Below are 24,543 nucleotides of genomic sequence, written 5' to 3'. Positions count from 1 at the left end.
TAGGAGAAAGGAGCTTGGGGCACATGTGATGGCCACTGTAGGCCCTTCACTGCACTGTAGCGTGATCAGTCCTAACCCAGTTGGGGAGGAGTGGGGCTGTGTAACCCAGGACTGACACAGGCTTGTCCTAGTTGTCAAAAATGAGTCTCTATGAGCCCTTTGGGCTATGCCCTTCCCTATTCTTTTCCAAATGAAGGGCGTGAGGACCAAGGGAGGAAACTGTTCCTAGGACCAATCAGTGGGTCCCATCTTAACAGAAGGGAGAGAAGTCTGGGTCTGCAGCGAGGAAAGGAACTTAAAGTGGGGCCAGGCTTCCAGTGAGAATGTAAAGGAGGTGTGGCTTTGACCTGACAGCAGCAGACGCTGCCCTCCCCCCACCCCCCCACCAACATATACCCCCCTACCTGTCCCTCTCCCTTTCTCCTCTCTCTCTCTCTCTCTCTTTCTCCTTCTTTCTTTCCAGGAATCCATAGGAACATTTTCCAGAGATAATACAGGCCTCAGCAAAGCCCACCACTGTGTCCCTCTATGACTATCTGGTGCTGATGCTTTCTACTGCCTCCCCAGTCACGCTTTTTATTGACTGCAATGCCTGGGACATGGGTTGTGATTCTGTGGTGAGAATCAATTTCATAGATGTCAATAAACTAAGAGGAAGATTAATTCAGACTCTGGGGCTGAGCGTGACAGCTATTTTGGGTCAAGTCCACGTTTCATTCCCGAATGGACTCTGGCTTACCCATCCTTTCCAGCTCCTTAGCCTTCATTTTGAGTTCAGCACACTGAGTTTGGCCATGTGCCTATACAGAAACCCTGGGCTAATTTCAAATCTTGGGGGCCTTTTCCCCTCATCACCCCACTGTTCATTTAAAAAACCAAACAATATAGATGAGAATTTGGAAACACATCAGACAGAATCATGCCCCTCTTATTGCAACAAATTCTGTTTGGCTTTCCCCTTCAGTCTGGGTCCATGTGTGTGATGGCTGGACTAGGACACTCTCTTTATGGTCTCTTTATTCAATTAATGTTAGATACATCTCCATGTGGCCTTTAAGTCTTTGAGAGAATCATTTCCAGTGACTGCAGAATGTCGTGTCAAGTGGATAGACATGCATTATTTAATCATTTGCCTTCTGTGCACATTATTGCTGGAAGCCAGGTCACCTGACCTAATTTTGGCTCATAATGCACATTTGCCAGTCCCAGTGCAGGGAGGTGCAAAAGTCAGGCCAGAATTCAGATGCATTTATTCATGAAACATTTATTAACTGTCAGCTAAAGGCAAGGAACCATACCAGGGAGAAGATGGGGTTTGAGGGAGTAAGAAAATGTGGTCCTAGATACTTAGTTGCTTGAGAGTCTGACTGGAGCAAGGAGATAGGCCCCCAGCTCTCACACGAAGAAGGAGGATGTTAGGGCTTCTGACCCCCAGGGAAGTTACGATATGCCTGGTTCTGAGAAACCAGGTTCTCAAATAATTGGGACTTATTTTTTAGACAATGGTGCATCCCCATTTATGTGTCACTGATGATACAGTAATCAAGTTTGGGACTAATTTACCTAAAAAATCAATAAGCAAAGATTCTAGGGGCTTTTCCTATAATCACTTCAATTTCAGTCACGTGCCTTCTGATGTTTCTTGAGTGGGAAGAGAAAGGATGTAGAGTTAGAGCTCTACTGCCGGGAATTGTGGAAAACTGGGAGTGTTTCCCACTTGGACTCTCGTCTATCATGTGCAGGGCAGGAAGGCTGAAACACACTGTTGATATGAGAATAATAATAACTGCTATGTTTACTGAGCTCCTGTTGCAAGACAGACACTGTAGTAGGCACATTACGTAAGAAAATATGATTTTCTTTACAACGGTATTTTGTGGTAGGTATTATTTTCTTCACTTTTAAGAAGAGGAGGTTGTGAATTAGAAAAGTCAAGTGATTGCTAGAGTTTATTTAGCAATATCTCTTCTCCAAAACCAGATAGCTGGGGGCCAGTCCCGTGGCGTAGTGGTTAAGTGCTCGCACTTAGCTGCTGGCAACCCGGGTTTGGATCCCCAGCACGCACCGACGCACCGCTTGTCAGGCCACGCTGTGGCGGCATCCCACATAAAGTGGAGGAAGATGGGCATGGATGTTAGCCCAGAGCCAGTCTTCCTCAGCAAAAAGAGGAGGATTGGCATGGATGTTAGCTCAGGGCTGATCTTCCTCACACAAAAAAAAAAAACACAAAAAAACAAACCAGATAGCTGTATAGTATTTCACATGAAAACTTTTTTCTAAAAAGTGGTCTCATGCATGTTTGCCTTTCAAAATAAGATGGTAACCAGATAGCAATCCAGACCTAGGAATGCAAGGGAAATTATATGTAATAATTTTAGAAAGCTCTCAAAGTACTTTACTTTCCAATGAGAGTATGTAGTTAGAGCTGAAATTGATAAGAATATATGTTTAGAATTAGTACTTAAGTTTATTTCTGTCATTTTCAAAAGAAACTGTACCTTTAAATTAACATACCACATCAATGGGCTAAAAACCTGATCTCATCCTCACTCTTTTTGCTGGTAGATTAAAGACTTTAGAATATTTACAGACTTTCTGCTCTGCCCTGAAAAGTCAGGAGGCCAGACCAGAACCCACTGACCAGCAATATCAGTGGTGGAGCAGGATCTGTCCACTGAACCTGGAGCTAGGAACGTGTGGTGGGCAGAGAAGACATTGAGGGACGCAGAGTGAGCTTTCTAAGTGCCAGGGCAGCCTGGGCCTGGCTTTTAAATTTGACTTTGTTGTTTTTCTTGATTACTGCCACAACCATAATTCATAGTTCCTTAAGTCAGAGCTGTGGGTTTCATTTTCAAGTGGCGTAGAGACAGCCATGCTCAAGGCGATGATTTATTCTGATTCTTTCTGGGAACTTCTACATCTGACTGTGGATGCCTAAATGCTCTCACCACTACACTCTGGGGCATCCTTGTCTCAAACTCAATCCCTATGCCCCATCACCATGTGCTCAGAGGGGTTTCACTGACAGTTTCCTCTGCAACACGTCCAGCATGCCTGCCCCACATCAGTCTGCAGGCTGATGTATGTCCTTGAAACTGGGTGATGAATTTGGAGCTAGAGATGAATTCGGGAGTCCTTGGCATATGGAGAGGAGCTACGTCCCTCTGCAAGTGTAGGGAGGTCACCAGGGGCACAAGCAGAGGGGGAAAGCAAGGCTAGAGGGGTCTGTCTTGGGGCAGCCACGTTTGAGTTGCAAGTGGAGGGTGGAAGGGTCGAAAAGGCATAGTAGAAGAGGTGAGAGCTGAGTTGGGAAAACACAGTGCCCTGGGGTAAAGAAGCAGATGGTCTTGAGGAAGGAGTGACCAACAGGGCCTGTACGAGTCAAGAGGCCAAGGCTGTGTGGTGCCCACTGGGGTTTCTGTCTGCTGCTCTTGTTCATTAAATTTTACCCAGATCTTGGAAATTATAAATCTTATGCTTTGGGGATGAGTTTTACTCTTTTTTTTTTTTTTTGTGAGGAAGATCAGCCCTGAGCTAACATCTGTCGCCAATCCTCCTCTTTTGTGCTGAGGAAGATTGGCCCGGGGCTAACATCCGTGCCCATTTTCCTCTACTTTATATGGGATGCTGCCACAGAATGGCTTGACAAGCGGTGCGTCGGTGTGCGCCAGGGATCTGAACCTGCGAACCCCGGGCTGCCACAGTGGAGCGTGCACACTTAACCGCTGCGCCACCGGGCCAGCCCCTACTCATTTTTTTTATGTCATAGAATATTATATGATCATTAAAGAACATTTGGAAGGAAAAAATGGAAAGAAAAATTTTAAATACCTAAATTCCAAACTTTCTAAACATAACAAATGTTAACATTTTGGTATATTTTCTTTCAGTGCCTCTCAGTGGTTTATGGTCTTAAAAATTGCAATTATAATTATACTGTATATATAAGTTTGTACTCAATTTAACATTTATATCACAAGATCATCATTGTCTATGATGATCTTTTAAAACATGGCAAACATCATTCAATTGGTACAAAGATCAGCACCCACCTTTTGATTCAATCTTCTCTAGTATATTACTCCTTTCTGTTATATATGTTTTGGCTACTTGATGTCAGGCACTGAGAATAGCATGAAAACTTATGCCCACAACTGTCTTCCTCTTATATTTCTAATGGTAATGGGTATTGCCTCAAGTATTTTAATGCTAAAATACTGAGTGTACAAATGTTAGAACAGTTATGCTTTCACAATTGCTCCTATGAATATAAAATTACCCTTTTAATCCTGCTTGACGTCGCTCATTGCCTTAAATTGTGCTTTGTCTGATACAGCAACTCACGCTTTTTCTTTTGTTTGCATTTACCTGGTAAAGCTTTGCCTACACTGGAGTCATTTTATTTTAGGTGAGTCGCTTGTATTAATTTAATCTGGGAACCTTTGTCTTCTAACAAGGGAATGTTAAACGATTACATTTATTGTCATAACCATTTCGGGTGGCCTCCTGTCATCTTGTTTTGTTTTCTGCACTTCCTTTCTTTTCTGACTTTTGAGCCATAGCTGATGATTTCTTTTATCTTCTGCAGTGATTTGGAAGGGAGACATCTTGTTTCTCACTCCACTGATCGGCATTCTATTGCCTCCAATGAATGTTTTAATTTGTCTCTGTGTTCGGTTTCTAAGCAGCTCTGCTTATCTCAGCCTGGCCCTTCTCATCTCCTTTGGTGGAGGCGACATCCTCTGCAGAATGGTTTTAAAGGCCCTCTGTTGATTTTTCTTTGTTTGCTCATCTGGGAAGGGAATCCTGCATAGCCGGAGCAAGACAGCTGAGGGCCACTCCCTGGAGGTGCCCCAGAGCTTCCTGAGAGATGAGGGGACCATCCAGGCTCTAGCCAGAGGGGATGTGTGTTCGGAGATGGTGAGGGGGCAAGGCAGGAAGTGTCATCACCACTGGCTGTGGAAGCCTCAGGAAGAGGTGCCTGCTGAACCTTGTTTGAGAAAAGCAGCCTGAGCAGACCTGGTCCCAGTTGGCAGGGATGAGCTCTCTCCAGAGAGGGTGTCTCAGGGCTGAAGGACAAGAGTGAGGGTGAGTGGGGGATGGGGGACCTGAGCTGGTTGGGTCCTGGCTCTGGCCTAGACAGGTGGTTCAGGTCCTGTCAGTCTCAGGTGTGAAACTTCTTGGGCACATGAAATGTTTTAAAATATGCTTTTTAAGACTTGTAAATGGAATTTCAGTGAGGGTTTCTTCATGCCTCCATTTGTCTGCTCTTTTAACCAGGTATTGCTCTAATGTATTATATATTAAAACTCTCTCTATGGGGCAATTAAGAGCTTTAAACAACTTGTTTAAATTTAAACACCCTGGCATTTTTTAAATTTATGCAAGAGAGTTGCTCCTCTGTATCCTCTAACAAGGAGGTACCAGTTCTGGGGCGGGCACTGCCACACCCACAGACAGAGGAGGGCTGGAGCCTGGGAAAGGAAGGGTGGGGCTGGCTGACACCCATAGACAGGGTTGGGCTGAAGCCTGGGAAAGGCAGGGTGGGTCTAGCTGGGGAGGACAGCCTGCCAGAGCCAAGAATGTCTTCAGAGGGAGACACAGGCCAGGTAGAGCTTTTTCTTTTCTTTTCTTTTCCAGCTTTACTGAGATATTATTGACATACAACATATGTAAGTTTAAGGTGTACAATGTGATGAATTGATACACATATATATTGCAAAATGATTACCACAGGGCTTCATCTTCTGGAGGACCTGAGACGCAGGGGTGGGGCTGGGAGGAGCCTCAGGGATAGGCCACATGTCAGAAGACCTGCTGGTGAGAAGGGGCAGGCAGTGCATGCAGTGGTAGAGCTTTGAGGGGGCCAGCCTGGCTTCTGGGGACGGTGGTGAAGCCAAATAGCGATTCAGAAGAGCTAGACCATTTCCGCTGGACACCGAAGGCTGATCCCTCATGAACACCACATTCCTCTGGGACCACCATTTTGGCTGATCCTCTGGGAGGCCTCGGAACATTTCAGCCAGAATCAAGAGGTAGTATCACCAGGGGCCAGACAAATAGGTTCTAAGGAGGCTTTGGGGCTAAGATGAGTCTAGGCCTGGTCATTGGAAATCAAGGTTATCACTCTAATCATGCTGCTCCAGGCCCATCCAGTCAGGATGGACACTACCAAGCTCTTGAAGCCGCAGATGAAGAAACTGAGATCTAGAGGTGTAGATGATATATCCAAGGTCACTCAACATGCCAATCCCAGTTCATTACAGTGTCTCAAAATATTCCAGCCCATGTGCTTTTCTCCTTCTATGCGTGTTGGTGTAAACCCTCTGACTTAGGTGGTAACATCCAGACGCAATACATGCAAGTGTGTGTTTGTATTCCCCATCAGAGAAACTCCTCCTCTGCACTTCCAGTGCTCTCTGCTCATCCCTCCATTATACTGCTTATCTCACTGCCCTGGAATTATCTGTCTGTGTTTGTCCTCCTCACAGGAGTGAGTATCTAAGGGTAGGGACTTTGTGCTATTCGTTGTATACAGTAGGCATACTTGAATTTTGTTAAATGAATGTTGATGAATTCACAACTCTCCACTCACTATACATAGGTTACAGTGGCTTGGTCCAATTAAATGTACAATCCTTTTATGATCAATTAATTTAAAATTATCATCTTCTGAAAGTTAACAACTGAAAAACTGTACTTTGCTCAGCACACCCCGCCTGTGGGGAGCGTGGCTGCTTGGACCACACTGCTTCATGGTGCTCCTTGTGGCAGCATGGTCTAATTGCAGACAAAGGGTCTCAAGAGTGGGTTTTCAAATGAAGCATATAAAGGAAAAACATTTTCACTGAAAGTATGCAACAAGTTTTTGAAATACACCAGCCTCTGCCTCCTTTGCCTTCATGCTGCTACCCCAGATTCCGCACTTGGACCTGCTCAGACTTGACATGAGATAAGGTTGGCAATATTTATAAGATCCCAGTTTGGCTCGCATGCTGGACTACATTATTCCAGAGGTGTGAGGAAGCACCTAGAAGGGAACATCATGAGGTGGCCATGTTCACTTGCGTATTTCCTACACTGTGCTCCTTGTTCTATTTTAGAATTGACTAACTCCCTAAGGACAGGGACTGTGTCTCATTCACTTCCATCTCTCCAATGCCTGGCACAGGGCTTACCACAGAATAGGTGCCAGGTGCATGAGCAAGCTGTGAACACTTACTGAATACCTACTGTGTGCCAGGCCCTGTGCTGGGGGCCGATCACAGGAACATCTAAGAATTGACATGTCAGAGCCTTGGGGTCAGAATGACCAGGGAAAAGGGACCTGGCTGGTGAAGCTCCTCTGAAGTAACCATTTTCTGATAAACAACCATACTAAACATCCGTGCCTTTGTTAATATTATTCTGATTTCCTGATTTGATTTTATTCTTCAGAAGTCACCACTCCACCCTGTTGAGTTCAGTGTGTGCTGACACACATCAATCATTACTGGGGTCAATAGCCAGATGAGCCCTTAACATTCCATTACCAAGTGTTTGTCATTTCTCATTAGTGACATGTTTATGATCACTAGGGACTTGTCCTTGGACAACTTGTCAAAATCTGTGTGGCGGGGCCTGCTCAGTGGTGTAGTGGTTAAGTTCACATGCTCTGCTTTGGTGGCCCAGGGTTCGCAGGTTCAGATCCCAGGTTTGGACCTACACACCGCTTATCAAGCCATGCTTTGGCGGCGTCCCATATAAAGTAGAGGAAGATGGGCATGGATGTTAGCCCAGGGCCAATCTTCCTCAGCAAAATAGAGGAGGATTGGCGACAGATGTTAGCTCAGGGCTAATCTTCCTCAAAAAAAAAAAAAATTAAAAAAAAAAATCTATGTGGCCTTACCAACCCGTGTATTTATCCTTCCAGAGCTGTGGAGGGCATCTGGAACCCTAGCATGACTTTCCAGAGGAAACAATATGGCACCATGATCTTTTTTATCTTCTATCATCTTGCACATCAAAACTCCTTTACTCATCAAGGGACTCTCTCGTAGCTGTGAAAGTTACCTCCCCACTGCCTTACATCCTTCACAGAACTGCAGGTGCCTCTTGGAAGAAGTGCTGCATCTGTGTCCTTCTCCCTTTCTGCCTTTGTTTTCCGTTGTTATTAGAAGTGTAGTTATGGAAAGAAATCTGGTGATCAGTAGCAATTGCTGTCATTAGCAAAGATAGATTTCCTTCTAACCAGCCTAAGGAGAATAGGGTTTGGTTTCCAGTCCCTGCGGTTTGCAGAGAAATAAGCAGAATGAATTCAATATGGCAAGTCCAGAAAAATCTCCTTTTGTGAAACAAGCTCTCCGCATGGGAGGAGACCACTGACTGACAGGTGCTGCATTCAGAAAGGGCTGTGGGATTTGCAATGACCCTGACTCAGGCCCTCACAGCAGCCACCCAGGGAGACAGCCACTCAGGGGTGTCACTGGAGAATCATAGGCCAAATGATAACACTGCCTGCCTCCCGGAGCACAGAGAAAAGGCCTCAGCCCAGGGGGCAAGACTTCTGCCTCCTCTCTCACAGAAAAAGCCCTCCCAAGCTTTTTGCCTGGATTTGGGCACTGCAGCTGTGTTTGGCATTTGTGCTTCCTGGCAGCTCATGTTGCCTGCCACAGACAGTGATCCTTGTAGCAGACCTCCCACCCTTCTACTGCCTAGGGCTTTTGTGAAGACCAAATGAAAGAAAAGGCCATGCACATTCTTTGAAAAGCAAAGAGCACTGGTACGAATACTGGACTGTGGTGCTGTCTGGCCACACCCTCCACAAGCTCTGGCTTTGAGCGTGCTTGGTAAGCTTGCTCCACACGGCAACAAAATGCCCAAATTCAATGAGATGCCCCAAATTGGTGGTTTCAGATTTCACATCCCTTCCTTTGCCTATGAACTTTATTTTTGGCTCTCTAACACATGTTAGCCTGATATTCAAGGCTTTCCAAATATCTATTTCCTACTGAAACCCTCTTCTCCATTTCAGGGCCCCCAGAACACACCATTGGCATACCCAGCCTTGTTCATTTGACCACAGCTTTTTTTTTTTTTTTAATTTTATTTATTTATTTTTCCCCTAAAGCTGTATGTCACAGCTGCACATCCTTCTAGTTGCTGTATGTGGGATGCTGCCTCAGCATGGCCGGAGAAGCAGTACGTCGGTGCGCGCCCGGGATCCGAACCCGGGCCGCCAGCAGTGGAGCATGCGCACTTAACCACTAAGCCACGGGGCCAGCCCTTGACCACAGCTTTTTCCTGCCTCCCCTCCTCACCCTACTCTCCCCTCAGAGCCTCTCCATGCTGTACCTACACTTGAAGACCAAGCAGAAGACCTAACCACAAGCTGACCCACAAATCACCTCACCCTCTCCAAAATAAGTTATTGGGTTCCTCCTGACCTTGGACCAGGGGGGCAATGACCGTAGTGGTTAAGAGTAGACTCTGCAGTCAGATTGCCTGGCATATAAAGTGTGAGCACAAGGCCTGACACACTGTAAGCACTCAATAAAGGAGTGTTAGTATTATCCTAAGAATGTTTTTATAAGTTGCCATGTAATGGCTATACCAGCCCAGGAAAAGTAGATTTTATTGCCCCAGATGAGGAAAATTAAGCTCAGAAAGGTTAAAGGACTTGCCCAAGGCCACACATTTGGTGGCGAAGCTGAGATTTAGACTCAGGTCTGTCTGGTTGTGATCCACAACTTTCCCACTGCCATAGCCAACCTGCCTTAATCAGGCCTCCTGCGGTTACTTCAGCCCTTGTTCCTGGTTCATTCTGCACATAGACATCTCTCCTCTCCCCAGCCAGACCCTGGGCTCCTCTAGAGCAATGTTTGTCAAAACGCCCCCACCCCAGCTATGCACCACTCAGCATTTGTTGAATGAACAAAAGAGTGAATGGATGGGAAAAATGCATTTCAAGACCAGACCCTATCCCAAAAGAACTTAGCCCTGGTACTTAGGCCCCTGGAAGTCAGGGTCCTCTCAAGAAAACCAGGGGTGAGCCCACCTCCAGGTTCTTCCTCACCTTAATCCACCCACCACACTTTGACCATGTTGTTCTCCTTCTAAAACACTTCCAGGGATCCCTGTACTTCCTGTGGGACTAGTCTGAGTGTTTTCTCTAGAGTCCAACATGCTCTGTTAATATAAGTCTTCACTGAGTTTAACATGTTTCTTTGATCCAGAAGTCAAACTTTTGGAAGAGGAACAGATGTTCAAGGACAGCAACAACGTGCTCCCTCTGAGCTGTGCAGTGAAGGGACCCACAGGCTGCTCTAGGAGGCAGGAGAACACGGTTCTCCTGGGGCTAGGGTTTCGGGATATATGTCCCTTTATTTTTAAAGCAAAGCTGCATATAAAGTGCTCTAAACACCAAGATCAGAATGTCAGAACTTCAAGACAAAGATGACAGAGAACGATGCCCATTTTGCTGTTTTCCCCATCATCCCAGAGAAAGAACCTCACGTGTGTTAATGGGACAGAGAGAAGAACATGAAAGATTGTGTAGTGTGCCCAAAGTTATCGAGACCCTACATTTTGATGTAGACGCACTTAATCAGATGAAACTGTCCTTTCAACCTCCTCAGGGACCAAGCAAAGATGGGGAATGGAGCAGTGGACTTGTGGAAAAGACCATGGAGATTCTGAACAGAAAACGATCTATTAAACAACACCTGAAATCCCATTTAGTCATAGCTACCATTTTTCGAGGGCCTGCTATGTACTAGGTGTTTTATTTGCAGTATCTAATTTAGTCCTCACTATAATCTGCAAGAGGGATGGTACTACTTCATTTTACAGAAGAGGAAACTGATACCCAGGGTCTTGATCAAGGCCAATGGGTGGCAGACTGGCTTTGACCTCACAGATGTCTGACTCCTATTCAGGATCTTTCTCCTAGAGCACAAGGCTCTCATTTCCCTGAGGAATCTTGGAGTCCAAGAGACTTAGAGCTCTTGGGTCATCTGTTACAAGCACCCTCTAGTCATCCTCTTCCTCAACTCATTAGTAGAGGTCAAGATCTGTGCACAGTGCAGTTAGCTAATTTGTTTATTGATTGTATACTTATGTAAATAGATTGAAATCTTTCCTTAGTATCACTATCTGCCAGAAAATTGGGGCCACATCAAGGTAATTCATGAGCTTATACTTAGCAAGTGTTTTCAATCATGTTTTAACTAGTAGTAAATCTTTTGCTTGATTTATCTGAAAATTGTCTGCTTGTTCTCTTTTCTGTTGCCTCTATCTTGTAAGATTCTATAAGCCCCTTCTGATAATAACAACAGCTAATATTAACTGAACACTTGCTATGTACCAGTCACTGTTCTAAGTGATTTAACTCATAGTTGAGGAGATAGGCTCTGCTATCATCCTCATTTTACAACTGAGGAAACGAAGCACAGAAAGATTCATCAGCTTGCCCAAGGTCACATAGCCCAAATGGCAGAGCCAGGATTCATCTCAGGCTGACTGATTACAGAACCTACTTTGCTAAACGCCTCAGTTCGTAAAGAAAATTTTCTCCTAAGTGGGAGCACTCTAGAATAGCACTATCCACTAGAAATATAATGTGAGTTATAAATGCAAGCCACATATACAATTATGAATTTTCTAGTAGACACATTAACAAAGTGAAAAGAAAGGAAATTAACTTTAATAGTATCTTTTATTTAATCCAATATATCCAAAATGTTATTTCAACCTATAATCAATATTAACATTATTAATGAGCTATTTTACATATTTTCTACTAATTTTTCAAAATTTGGTGTATATTTTATACCTACACCAGATTTGGACTAGCCATATTTCAAGTGCTCAATAGCCACATGTGGCTACTATATTGGACAACACGGATATAAACGAGCATTCTCCTTTTCCTATTTCGTCTATTATTTGTTTCTATTTCAACTTTATTTTTTTTATTTTTTTAAAGATTTTATTTATTTTATTTTTTCCCCCCAAAGCCCCAGTAGATAGTTGTATGTCATAGCTGCACATCCTTCTAGTTGTTGTATGTGGGACTCAGCCTCAGGATGGACGGAGAAGTGGTGCCTCGATGCGCACCCGGGATCCGAACCCAGGCCACCAGCATTGCAGCGCGTGCACTTAACCACCAAGCCACAGGGCCGGCCCTATTTCAACTTTAAATTTAGGTTTTGCATTAGTATTGGATCAAAGAACGCTATGTTAATGGAAACGTGCCCTTTGGATAATTTAATGAATAGAGCAGCAGTTTAGGACAGTGGAAAGAACATGCTTTAGGAATTATAAAACCTGGGTTCTAATCCCCATCTTCACCACTAACCTGGGTGTGGCCAGTGGCAACCCTCAACTTCCCTCAGCCTCTTTCCTTATGTTAGAAAAGAGATGATGATTTATGATTATTATGGTTCTTTCCACTTCTGAAAAACTTTTTGCTTACAGCACATACCATTTTCAGGGTTTCTGTATCTGTTTCCACTTTCCAGTCAAGATTTTTGCATTACAGGGCTTATCCCTTATCCTTGGGTTATGTTTCCTACGCCTATCTCTGTGTCTGGCACATTGCAGGCACAAGAAATGTTTGTTGAATGAATAAAAATCCACTTTTTCTTTGAGGGACCCCTGGACCTCCTAGTTTTTGCCAGAATAACTATAGCAGCCGTAGCAATTAGTTACACTTTTATTTCCTTTCTCCTATTGGCCTAAACTCTTGATAATCTAAGCGTTCTGAAGGGTTATAGCCAGGATTAAAAAACATTTCCTTACCCTGTTAGCAAAAGAGATGGTGCTCAGCTGTAGGCATGGCTGCCTGGAGACCCCCACAAATGGCCTCCCTCTTATTACGTGCTGTTCTGATGCTGAGGAGAGTTAATTCATGACTCTAAATAAGAAAACAATCAAATCTGTCTGCGGTCATATGAGTCAGAGCAGACCCAGATGGGGAGCCGGGTCCTTGGCCTCCAAGTACCCTCGGGAAAAGCAACAGCAGCCTTTGCTCCATGTGTCAGAGCCCTGTAAAGGCCCAACCTAGAAGGGAAAGGAATAGCTCAAAATGGATTGGAGACCCAGCATGATGTGAAGCATTTTTTTAAAAGGCCAGAGCCCTATCTGGGTGTTGTGCACACCGAGGTTTAGGGAGAGGAGAAAAAGCACAAGTCCATTCCTCTCTATTCTCTTTAGACACCCAAACCTACAGCTACTGAACGGGGAGTTCTCAGGTACAGGCCCCTTGTGTGTGTGGCAAGATTGGGGCAGTTGGCACTGCCATCCTGGGAGAACCAGAGGACCTGTGGCTTAAGTCCAGCAAGTCCCAATCCTGCCCACCTTCAGGAGTCCTGCAACCACATATGAAGGCTGAACATTTGTTGTGATGACATGAGGGCAGGAATATGATGCTTCCCTGAAATTAGTTGTGGCTTACAACAGTGAAACTTTTATTTTGGTGTTAGAGACTTTGCTATGAAAATCTGAGAGTGGGAATATGTGGAAGGAACCTCTTAACAATATCCAAGTGTCCTCAGCACTGGAACAGAATACTAGTAAATAAAGATAAGCTCTATTTCTTTGGCTCTATATGTACTCTGTCAAATAATAACAGCCTCCTCATGTTTTTTTCCCCATTCTTGCAGATTATTAAAACACATTTTGGGGCCGGCCCCGTGGCTTAGCGGTTAAGTGCGCACGCTCCGCTGCTGGTGGCCCGGGTTCGGATCCCGGGCGTGCACAGACACACCGCTTCTCCGGCCATGCTGAGGCCGTGTCCCACATACAGCAACTAGAAGGATGTGCAACTATGACATACAACTATCTACTGGGGCTTTGGGGGGAAAATAAATAAATAAATAAAATTATAAAAAACAAAACAAAACACATTTTGTTGCCATCCAGTCTTGGCTTCCCGTGAAATTGTTCCACTCTGGAAAGAAAACCCTGGGCCACTGGCCATGAGGGTTATTATACTCCCCTTTCCCCTTCTTCAGTAATCAGGTTCAGGTAACAAGCCTTTTGTCAGAATAAGATGTAAAGTGTGTGGTAATATCCTTGCTGAATTTGAAAGGACTCTCCATGGTTTATGTCTGAATCTTAGTTGGGCCCAATATCATTCCAATAAAATTTGGTTAGAATCTCATATACAGCACTCCAGTACTTCAATTTTGCTTCTACAATAGCAGTAGAAAAAAGTAGTGGTAAGGAGGAGGCTCAGGAGTTTAAGAGACCCAGGTTGGAACCTGAACTCTGTTTCTTTTGATCTGTGTGACCATGGGCAAGCCCCTTTCCTCTCAAAGCTTCATTTCCTCATCTTGAAAGTGAGAATAACACCACCACCTACCTCACAGGACTGTGAGGATCAAATACATTCTTACATGTGAAGAGCCTGACTCAGAAATGTTTCCTCTTATTATCAGCTCATAATTCTTTAAATAGGGATTGGTGATGGGTTCATTCGAAGTGATGCAGTAAAAGTCTCTACAGTTCTGTTTCCTCCTATTGCGTTCTGTGATGAGCTTTGGGGAAATCCTCACAGAGATGGTGGTCCTCAGAGCTTGCCCTAAAATCCTCTCTTCCCACTAGGGGGTGCTGAGGCCAGTACTCCAGAACCTTGGACAGCTCCATTCCTTCGAAGCTGCTGGCTGCCTGAGGGAGCAGGAGGGACTTGGGGGATTTCCCCAGAAAGGCTGTGTTAGTGCCAGGATTTAGAAATCACAAGGGCTGCAGTCTCACCCCAACATGCATGCCAGCCACATGCACACATGCTTAGATTCTTCAACATGACCAGCAATCCTGAAAAATTCTGAGGAGCCTCTCCTCCTTAAAAACCCATTAACTTCACCCATAAGGTTTACCAAATCTTCAGGCTCTTTCCTTCACTCCTATGAACTTCAGGAATTTTTCTGAGCCCAAGAAGAACAGAAATGACATCCACATCTTCCTGTATCTCCTGATATTTAATTCATTTGGCTTCACTACAAGGATTAAACAATCTTGATTAACCTCAAGTGAAAGTGAACACGAAGAAAGGTTTTACAAGACCAAGAGATTCAGGTATGAATTAAAAGAAACATAAAATAATGTTATTGCCTGTAGGTGATGTTAAACACTATTCGCTAATCAGGATAAACAGGTGGCTCAATTTTTGAGATAAGTTAGCTTTTCATTCTCCAATGCAGAACGCAATACACATATGCAGTCACCTTCCAAACAGGCAAGGAAGAGATTAAGTTCTATTTTTACTTTAAGATACTGAGTCACGTAGTTCAATGCAAATCACACGGATGTCAAAGTAAGAACAATACCAGGTATTTAAATATCTCCTTTCCTTTTAGGAGCTCTAAAGATTTTACGGCTGCATGAAATCCCCTCAGAGCAACTCCAGGAGAAGAGACATATGTCACCAGGTGGGCACTTAAGACTGAGATGTCTCATCCGTCTCCCCTACGCCCATCATTATGCCTGGAAGAACCAGTGTTTGCCAGCTCTTTGCATTTAGTAATAGCCTCCTGATATCTGCATTTTCTGAGCCACGTTGTTGACAAAGAAAAGAAGACTTATTTTTGAAAAATATGTTAATGACTAATTTAATAATAAGGAAAAGAGGAAGATAAAAGTGGAATAGGAAAGAAAGAAGAAAAGAATTGTAGAGGGAGAGGAAGAGACAGGAAAGATGCCTAAATGTCCCTGAGCTTGATAAATGTTTTCCATGCATTTTCCTCATAAACGGATTTAATGCGCACCCCCAACTGGACGGAAACTTGAACAAAGGCCTTTAGGCCCTCTTTAAATATTTCCATAAGAGCCAAGACAGTGACAGTTCCACTGCTTGAACTAGCTTGAAGGAACTGCAGACAAGAACATCAATTCAGAACTCCAAAGGCAGACAGGGAGCCCCCAAATAGAAGAGTTTGGGGTTTTTACCTAACAATGCCCACACCCACCCTGAGCCTCCACCATGGAGTGTTAGTTGCCATATTTCAGCTTGGTTTAACTTCTGTCCAGTAGAGGCCGCTGTGGATACTGGCAGCAGAGACTTGCAGAGACTTGGATGAGGCAGGCTGGGCTGCATGATGGTTCCACTGTCTAGTAACTGCTCCTCCTGTGGTTCCACTGAAAGTCTAGCCCCTCATCCTGTATGAAGGGGGTCTCTGTGTGGCTTATCTCAAAGCCACACAGCACCTTTGCCATAAAAGTGCTATGAAATTGAGGTCACTTGCTGGGAATGGGCAGGTCTGAGAAGGCCATCCTCACCCTCTAGGAGTGTCTACCCATAGTGGTGTCTCTGTATCACACTCGTGCCCTCTCTGTAAGTGTACCTGGTATTACCACCTGTCACTGACTAGCAACCCCAGCCCCATGGTCCTTCCAGACGTGGAGGCCAAAGTGACAAAAGTTGCCTTGCCACTACAATCTGGCACCCACATTATAAGGCACTCCAATTATGAGTCCCCCCAAGCCCCACTTGGCTGCCCGTGGTGGGGGGATGCAGAATTCTGGTCCTCCGGGCAGCCCATTACAGCAGGATAAGTTTTCTGAGGTATAGGAAGGGCAGGGCACTGGTGAGGATGTTAGGGTCAGACCCAAGACCCCAGAAGGGCTGAAGAGGGCTCCATACACTTGTGAGGTCCCACTTTCTGGGCCATGCACACCTAGGCATGCAGGCTAGGCCCAAGGCAGCCTGAAGCTACCTCCCCACTGAGGACCTCCACTGGGACCCTAAGTCATTACTGTGGCTTAAGTGTGGAAGGGGTGACTACACTGCCCCCACCCCCAACATTCAAGGCCATCAGTAAGCAGTTCCTCTTCTCACACACACACACCCAGATGCACAAGCTCACCATCACATACACACGAACACTGGAGCACACTTTGGCACATGCCCCCAGTCACACATTCACACTCACACTCTGACCTACACCACCACCTATGCAAACACTTTCACTGTGACACATACAAACACACTTGAACCCCGGAACCAAATTTGACCTAACATGGCTGATGGAGCTTGGGGGGTCCAGTCAGGATGCCCCTCAGGACCCTGGCCCACTCATGCCTCCTGAGCCCTGGGCCCCTTCCCGCGAGGCAGAGCCCCTCTCCTGTCCACGTCCTCGTGGTCACAGGTCTTGAATGCCCCCCCAGAAGGGACCCTGGTTATCATCACACACACGGCATCCTGGGTGCCAGTCCGGCGGGGGTGTGCGGAGAAGGGTGCGGGGCATAGCGCCCCGCAGGGGTGCAGCTGCCTCCTCCCTCGGGATTTTCCATCCCGGCTCGCGCGGGCCCGCGAGGAGCGAGCGCGCTTTGTCTTCAGCCCGGCTCCTGGCACGTTTCCGCGGAAACTCCCCGCGCCGCACCCGAAGCCCCCCCTCCCCCGGCCGCGCCCCCCGCCCAGCCCGTGGCGCAGGCACGCCAGTGCGGCGACTGCCGCTTTGTCCTCCAGCGGCTGCCGAGGCCGAGCGCGAAAGCCGAGCGCCCGGAGCGGCCGCCGCGTGCTTTAGACGCAGGTCTCCGCGGCCGGATCTAGGGTGCGCCCCACGCGGAGTGGAGCATCCCCGAGGGTCTGTGGGCGAGCAAGGCGTCTGTCCGCAGCTCCGGGGTGCTTGAGAGGGACCCGCCCCGTCCCGCCCCGCACATGCCCATCTGGGTCTGGCTCTCCTCCGCGGTGCAGGAGCTCGGGTCCCCGGGGCGGGGTGAGGCAGGGAGGGTCGTCTCGACTTATGGCCCCCGGCCTGGACCCAGCTAGAGAGGGCCTGGGAGATAGGGCCCGGGTGGGGAGAGGTTGGGAGGAGTCCCTCAGCCCCTCTTACTTTCCCCCACCGTACACCCTACCCCCAGGCCACTCCGACCTTAGGCTCGGGGCCGCGAGCGCGGAGGACCCCGAGAATCCGTCAGTGCTTTCCTGCACCGGCGACTCAGAGCAGGGTGGGGAGGGGTCTCTGGGCCTTTGCCCCTCACATCCCCATCCCCTCCCCCCATAACCTAGGCGGGTCCAAGTGAGAGGGGGAAGAGCTCCCTGACTCTATCTCCATCCTGCCCCCCCTCTTCACAAAACCCTAGGTTTCTGGAGAGGGATGGGCACGGGAAGGATCTTCCTGACATCCTCAGTCACCCAGAGGAGTCCCGCGGTCTCATCCATCACATCCAGACCCCCTTTGTAACCTCAAGCAGCCAAGGTGTTGTGAGGAACGGTCCCTCCGCCTCCGAACCTTTCATCCCAGAACACTTCTTCCCATCCTCAATAATCCAAGCAGCCTAGACTTCAGGTACAGGGGGAGGGAGGCTCCCAGCTCCCAACGCCCTCTCAGGAGAGATGGGGGGAGGGAGTCCCCCCAGCTCTCGTCCGTCACACTCAACAGCCCCCTCCACCATAAAACAAAAACTAACCCAAGCTGCCCCGACTTCAGGCGCCGGGCCACAGGGAGGCCCGCGAGGAGGCTGTCAGCAGCTCTCCGGGACAGATGGTCTTGAGGGCGGTGAGGACAGGTCCCATCAACTCCCCAGGCCCCCTCACGCCTAATTCATTCTCTCCACAATAAAACAAAAGCGAATCCAGCAGCACCGACCTCAGAGAGGTGGGAGGGCGGTCAGCGCCCAGCAGCGCACCCAGCTCCACCGGGCTCTTCACGGCCCCGGGTTCCCGGCGGTGGCTCTTGCGGCAGCGGCGGTGGCGACCGCGGCACTCGCGTCCCGAGCCTCCCTCGGACTCAGCACCTGGAGCGGCGAACAGCTCCGCGCCTCATTCCTCTGACCCCGCCTCCTCTGCGCCGCCGTAGCCAATGGCGGCCCGGGCCCCGCCCAGGAGGCCGCCCACTGGAGGCTCCTTCCCCCCGCCTCACCCCTCCGCCCCGCCCGCGGGTTCCTCAATCTCTCTGTCAAGACCACATCCCCCAGAGACCGCCGGAGTTTTCGCACCGCCTTCTAGAACTTGTAGTCCTTTAGGACGCCGAGTGGGCTCATGCCGCGGGCAGGTAACCAGAGATGGACTGCATTTCCCAGGGTGCATTAAAGAAACGGAGGCGCTGAGGAGGGCGGGAGGACTGTTTCCATAGCAAAGGCGGCTGGCTGAGGATGGCTGACAGAGAAATGGGGCAGGCCGCGGACCCTGGAAGGATCGTGCGTGACTTCAGGCAGCCTCTTGGGAGGCCGTTTCCATTCTTTTTTTTCCCTCGGTATCCACCTTAGGACTCTGGGCTTCAGTTTTCCTATCTGAGAAGAAGGGCGTGGAACTATCCCCCTGCCCACGCTCCGCGGTGGTGGGGCAAAGCGAGGGCGAGCCGCTTTGGTTTGCCCAGCAAAGGTGAGAGAGGATGGAGGAGACCTTCCCATCGCATTCTGAACTTTATCCCTTTATTTCTGTCTCGATCTTGTCATAGAGGAGCGCTTTACTTTTGGTCATAACCCTTGGGCCATCAAGGCCTTCCCATCCCGTCTTCCCATCCCGGGTTCTGGCCTTCTTCACGCCACCCCCGGCTACCGCAGCATCTCTACCAGCGTAGCCAGAGGGCGTTTTTCCTGCTTAAAATCCTTCACAGGCTTCCCGTTGCCTCCAGAATTAAGCCCACACTCCTCAACGTCGTTCAAAAAGGCCCAAGTCTGGGCTCCGCCTTCTTGCAACACTCCGAACTTCTTTGGAAGCTGGGAAGCTTTAAGCACCCGTTTCCTCTCACGCCCCTGGGGTCCCTCTACCCTGCACTGAGCTAACTCCTCACGTTCTTCAAGCCTCCCCGTGAACGGACGCTGCCTCTCCGCGAAGACTTCCTAGATACTTTACTCCATCTTAGGTACCCCAGCTTGTGTTTGAGCAACACCCTCTACTTTCTCTATTCTACTTGCATGTTTATGTATCCATCTTTCACATTAGATTATCAGATCCACAGAGCAGGGGCCATGTCTATATTATTCCTACTTACAATCTTGTGCCTATAGCATCTGGCACGTAGTGGGTACTCAATAGATACTTGTTGAATTGAAAATGAATTGAACTTTAATTGAATTTCACTCACACCTCCATAATCTTGATTTCCTAAGGTTGGGCATTTCCCATTGCTGGAAGCAGTCAATTAGAGGGATGCCACCCGCTTGAAGAAATGTTATGTCAGTACAGTGGATTGGAATTTTGCCTGAATGCTTTGAGGGCCCTTCCAGTCCTATGATGCTAGGGATTGATATATTCATGACTATTATTCCTTGGAAGTCCTATCAGTTCTCTCCTAAATGTCATCAATTCTACATGTTCCTCGGTTTCTAGCTGTTGGCCCTTCTCCTTTCTGTGCCTAAATGCCCTACCTCCTACTCTCTTTCTGGGAAAGATCTTCTGTCCCTGTCAGTTATGAAGTAAAGACAGTCTGAGATTTCTGCCCTCCTTTCAGCCCTCTGCTCAGCATCATAGGGCCCTTGGGATGATGTCCCACCTTGCTAGGTAGCCTCTTTTCTGCACCTTTCCCCACTCAGGGCTCTGGTGTTGGCCAGATGGTCTAATTAATCCCACACATGTTTCATATGTCACCCCATCCCGACATTTTGGGTGTATTTCAGCTAAAGCATTCTTGAGAGAATGCCTTAATATATGGGAGTAATTAATTTGTGGCCAAAGAAGTAACCAGGGGTATTATTACCCTGAACCTAGTTCAAACCAAAAACATAGAGCCTGAGAAAAGCAACCCTGTCATCCTTGAGTTGATGACATCCAGAGAGGGAAGACTAGGATGGGGGAATGAGTAAAATGGATTGCATTTAGGGAAGAACTAACAGGACTTCTAAGAGGCATAGCAGAGGGGCTTTGATCCTGGCTAAACCGTTGGAGCTGGATGAACAGATGGGGCCTCATTATGGAAGATGGGAAAACTGTAAGGAGGCAGGGGAAAATGGGATTTATGCTGACACAGAGTGCCTGATTCTGTGGATGCAGTGACAGCAGAGGCTGTTGGAAAAGCGGGTAGGGAGAGGACTACAGTATAGGGTAGGCATCAGCAGAACATCGGCAGAGTGTCAGCAGAGGGCTACCGAAGAAGATCACCTAGGGCCACAGCTGAAACTCTGAAGGTCAGTTTCGCCTTTCAGGAGTAGTGCTAGTTTTCAGGAAATTGTTACAAATAGGGAAAAAGTCAGGGTTCCATGATTCTCCAGAAAACAGGGACTAAAATAGCATCAGCCCAGCCAAGTAGAGTCAGGAAACCTTGGTTCTAATTCTGACTTTGCCTCTGATTAGATGGGTGAGTGACCCTGTGCTGGACCTGTTTCTTCAGTTGTAAAATATTATTTATTGGTGTTAGGGAGCATCTAATAAGGTAAGGGAATTCAAACACATTTACTAGCTTTGTTGCCTTGCACGAACTGCATTCTCAGATCTGCAGTTTGCTTATTTGACGATGTTGTAATGGATAAATAAGATGCCTTATGTAAAGCACTTCATAAGTATTAAGCACTTAATGAATGTTAGTCTGTTTCCACGTTCTTCATCTTGGATTATCAGAAATTGGTTTGACTGTGAATAAAGAGGCAAGAGGTAGTGTTCTTGGTAATCTGGGTTCAAATCCCCATTCTTTCTCTTATTACTTGTATGGTTTTGTCAGGTATATGCTCAATATATTTGTTTTGTCATTTTTTAGGGGTGACTTTAAAGCAGAGAACCCTAAGAGAATGGAATTCTAGATGCTTAGAAGCTAGAGTTGCAAAGGATTCCAGAGGAACATTGAGCTAGTTTCCTACCTTATTAGAGGGGAAAAAGGGTCTCAGTGAAGTTCCATAGGTCTTCTAATTAAGTCACAACGAGATAAACCAGAATGCAGAATCTCAGACATGAGGTTGGAGTGATTAACCAGGGCTGAGTTTTGAAGAGCCTAGTATAACAGGCTGAGGAATATAACTTTATTCTAAAGATAATGAAGGTCTTTAAGGAGATGTGCATTTTGAAAAGGTCTAGGTCCTGTGTGGAGAATGGCCAGGAGAAGATGAGACTAGGATGTAGGTTGCAAGCTGCTGCAGTGATCCAGCACAGTGTCTATGAAGACAGAAAAGAGGGGGTGGATCTGAGATGTATTAAAGAGGTAAATATTCAGAGGACTTTGTGAGTGATGAACTGAGGGCGTGAAGGAGACTGGTGAGTCAAGAATGATGCCTGAGTGTCTGCCTTGGGAAACTAGGTGGATGGATGGTGGTGCTTTCCCCTGAGGTGCAGAATAGTAAAGGAGCAGGTTTAGGCAGGAAGAGGAGGAGATGAGTTTGAGGTGAGTGGGAAACATCCAGGTGAAATGTCCAGTAGGTGATTTGGAGCTTATCTTGGGAGAATGCCTTAATATATACAAATAATTAATTCATGGCCAAAGAAGAAGTAACCAGGGTGACTATCACCCTGAAGCTAATTCAAACCAAAAAGACAGAGCCTGAGAGCCTGTCATCTCGAGAGATCTGGATCTGGAAGAAAGAGTCTTAAGTTATCAGGTTATCAACATGTACATCATAATTGAAGCCATGGGAATAGATGAAATACTTCAGTAGAGAGGGTCAAAGAGAAGACCAAAATCCCTTGGGAAATACCAACATTTAAGGGACAGGTAGAGGAAGAGGAGCCCAGAAGGAAAGGTGAGAATAACAGTTAGAGAGATAGGAGGAAAACTGAAGATTGGTGTGCCACAGAAGCCAAATGGAGGAAATGAGGTGACATGGTGCAGAATAGTCAAGTAAGCCAAGGTCTGAACAAGTGAACACCAAATTTAGCAACAAAGAGGTCACTGGTGACCTTGGAGAACTAGGTTCAGTGGAGTAGCAGGGGTGGAAGTCTGAGTGCATGGGAAGTGGATGTAGATGACTCTTGGCAGTGGGTTTTTTTTTTTTTTTTTTTTTTAAAGATTTTATTGATTTTATTTTTTTCCCCCCAAAGCCCCAGTGGATAGTTGTATGTCATAGCTGCACATCCTTCTAGTTGCTGTATGTGGGACTCGGCCTCAGGATGGACGGAGAAGTGGTGCCTCGATGCGCACCCGGGATCCGAACCCGGGCCACCAGCATCGCAGCGCATGCACTTAACCACCAAGCCACAGGGCCGGCCCTGGCAGTGGGTTTGAAGGGGAAGAGGGAGAAAACCAAAAAGGAAGTAGAGTGTAGAGAGACTTTTGTTTTAAGTTCGGAGAGACTGGGACATTTAAATGTGCTAGTGGGGAAAAGCCAGTAGAGGGACAGTTGAGGATACAGGAAAGAGAAGGATTGAAGGATGGAGTGAGGTCAGCAAGAGGGTGGGAGGTGGTGGGGTTTAGAGTGAGCCTCAGACAGGAGGAGGGCCCACTTTTCCTCTAAGATGGGAGGGGAGAAAGGAAGGAGGATTTGGAGATGCAGGCGGGTCAGTAGGTCAGTAGGTAGGTACTTGGGAGGCAGACTCAGGAAATGGAGGGAGTTTACACTCGATGGCCATTACTTGTCTTGTGATGTTGGAGGCAAATATATCTGCTTAGTGTGAAGAAGTGGGATGGGGTGGGAGGCTTGGAGAAAGAGGAAAATGTTCTGCTGTGCAAAAGAGGAGGGAAAACTAATAGCAACCCACAGAGCCTGTAGGGCAGTGGTAAAGGGCCTGCTGAGGTTGGAGGCCATGGGTTTGTGGGGGCACTAATCTCTGGTGTTTGGGGCTTTCTTCAGCATCCCATGAGCCCTGAGATAGGCATGGAGAAAGCTACTGATGAGGCTGATCCAGGGCTGTGCTTTGCTGGACAAGGGAGACAAGCAAGCAAGGAAGTTGGAGATGCGGACAAGAGAGGCGGAAGTGATGGTCCACCAAGAGGAAGAAGGTGAAGCTAGGATAGAGTGATAGATGGGATGGGTTGGGTTCTTGTTGGAGTGAAAGGATAGATGTGATGGGTGGGAGGGAAGAGCAGGGAGGGCAAGCAATGCTGGTCAGAGGTGACGGCACTCTGGTCAGGGGCAGGGGCAGGGCGGCTGGAATGGACTGAGGAGGTCATGAGATTGAAAGGCAAATTTGTTGGATGGATCATCGGCAAGTCTCCCAGCAAGATGGCTGCTTTGAAGGAGAGGAACAGTGGTAGCCCTGTGACAAACTGTACAGTGAGTGGAAAGTTAACAGATGATGGCAAGGAGGAGGGATAGGGTACAGAGCCCTCTGACATGAGTGTCAGAAATCAAGATGAAGAGTTAAGAAGTCCTCTTACCCAAGGCATGAGGGGTAAGGAGGAAGAGAAGCAATGAACTTTCTCATAACATTTTCACAGAAGTATTGTTTCAACATCATCTACACATGATCAGTTTTATACACACCTAAAAGGCAGAATGTCTAGAAATAATATTAACCAAACCAAAAAATAACTCCAGATTTAGTGGTGAAGTTGTATCAACCAAGTTCAACAGTAGTGATTTCTGCTATTTATATTTTGGTATAGTTTGTAGATTTAAGTATGTGCATATCAACTAGAATATGTGTTTTAGAATTTTGCAAATTTCATTTCTTAGCAACGATTTGTTTTCTCAGTTTAGAACATAAATTAGAGAACTTGTGTTGATTTTTTTTCAAATGGAGAGCTTAGAGCTTAATTC

General features: G+C 46.9%; 1 protein-coding gene across 1 annotated transcript in view; it reads right to left on the bottom strand.

The window, feature by feature from the left end:
• SMPD3 (sphingomyelin phosphodiesterase 3) overlaps nt 1-18,588 on the bottom strand; it is an 88,736-nt gene extending 70,148 nt beyond the window's left edge. Inside the window, exon 1 of the mRNA XM_087420062.1 lies at nt 18,570-18,588. The gene's annotated coding sequence lies outside the window, so the exon portion shown is untranslated. The remainder of the gene's footprint in view (nt 1-18,569) is intronic.
• Between the last annotated feature and the right edge of the window lie 5,955 nt (nt 18,589-24,543).

Source organism: Ceratotherium simum, chromosome 30 (assembly GCF_057802395.1).
Source record: "Ceratotherium simum simum isolate JZ-2026a chromosome 30, ASM5780239v1, whole genome shotgun sequence".
In the NCBI taxonomy this organism is placed as follows: domain Eukaryota; kingdom Metazoa; phylum Chordata; class Mammalia; order Perissodactyla; family Rhinocerotidae; genus Ceratotherium; species Ceratotherium simum.
This window is presented reverse-complemented; position numbering and strand designations above follow the sequence as displayed.